A 1475-nucleotide genomic window follows, 5' to 3' on the forward strand; every position below is an offset into this window, starting at 1 on the left:
CCCCCCCCAGTTCCTCCCCCCCCCCGCTCCATCGGTGCTGCTGCTGCTGGGAGCCCGTTTTGGGGTGGTTTACTGCAAAAAAAGACTTCAGTGAGTGCGAGCGGAGGGGTCGGCCAGGGAGGGGGGGGGGATTTTCCACTTGGAGTTTAAGAAGAATAAACCCTTTTTCGTTCGTTTTGGGTTTTGGTTTTGGTTGTTTTTTTTCCCCGCAGAGCCGAGACCTTGTGCATGCGTGTAGAAAATTGTAAAATGTAAAATTGTTTTTTAATATATAAAAAGCTTGTTTTTACAGTTTGCAGTGGCTCGAAGCATTAGCAGTGGTAGGAAGTTTTGTTGGTTGTTTTGGTTTTTTTTTTTTTCATAGAGGAACTAAAATTGTACAAAAATTTTTTTTTTTTTTTATAAAATAAACCCATTTTGACCCATTTTTACTTTTTTTTTTTTTTTTTCCCCCCTTCGTCTTCCCTCACCCAGAGCTTTGGGGTGAGGCAACTGGTTTGGGTCCCAGCTCTGCTCCTGCCCGTACCCTGCCTGGTCTGGGCAGCTCAGAGGAGATGCTGCAGTGGCAGGATGCGACCTCAAGGGAGCACTCGGAGAAAAACCCGTCCTGCCCGTGGAGGCTGCTGGGTGCAGGACAAGGGCTTGGGGTTGGTGTGGCCCATGGGTTTAGGGGCCATGGGGCCAAGGGTTCGGGGTTTGAGGGGTCAAGGACTCGGGGTTTATGGGGGCCAAGGGTTCGGGGTTTGAGGGGCCAAGGACTCGGGGTTTATGGGGGCCAAGGGTTCAGGGTTTGAGGGGTCAAGGGCTTGGAGTTTAGGGGGGGCCATGGATTTGGGGTTTGGGGGGGCCAAGGGTTTGGGGTTTATAGGGCCAAGGATTTGGGGGCTTTGGGGCCAAGGGTTTGGGCTTTATGGAGCCGAGGGTTTGGGATCTGTGAGGCCGAGCTTTCGGGATTTATGGGACAAACAGCTTGGAGTCTAATGGGGCCAAGGGTTTGTGATTTGCGGGGCCAAGGTTTTGGGGTTTATAGGGCCAAGGGCTTGGAGTTTGTGGGGGCCAAGGATTTGGGGTCTGTGGGACAAAGGGTTTGGGGTTTGTGGGGCCGAGGTTTTGGGGTTATGGGGCCAAGGGTTTTGGATCTGTGAGGTCAGGGGGGTTGGAATTTATAGGGCCAAGGATTTGGAATTTATGGGGTCCAAGGGTTTGGGGGACCAAGGGATTTGGTGTTGATGGGGGTGAAGGGCTTGGGGTTTTATGGGGGGGCCACGGGCTTGGGATGAGCAGAGGACAGCAGGAGCTGCTGCTCTACCTCCCCTCAAGTGCTGACTGGAGAAATGCCCAACCCCCCCCTGGGGCAGGGGGGGGGCAAGTCCCAACCTCTTTGCTGGGGGAGCAAGTTGTCATCCTGTCCCCCCCGCGGGGCTGCAGAGCCGCAGAGCCACCGCCTGCCCCCGGGCTGCTGCCTGCAGTCACCT

This window comes from Aptenodytes forsteri, unplaced genomic scaffold (genome assembly GCF_000699145.1).
Source record: "Aptenodytes forsteri isolate BGI_AS27 unplaced genomic scaffold, ASM69914v1 Scaffold847, whole genome shotgun sequence".
In the NCBI taxonomy this organism is placed as follows: Eukaryota; Metazoa; Chordata; class Aves; order Sphenisciformes; family Spheniscidae; genus Aptenodytes; species Aptenodytes forsteri.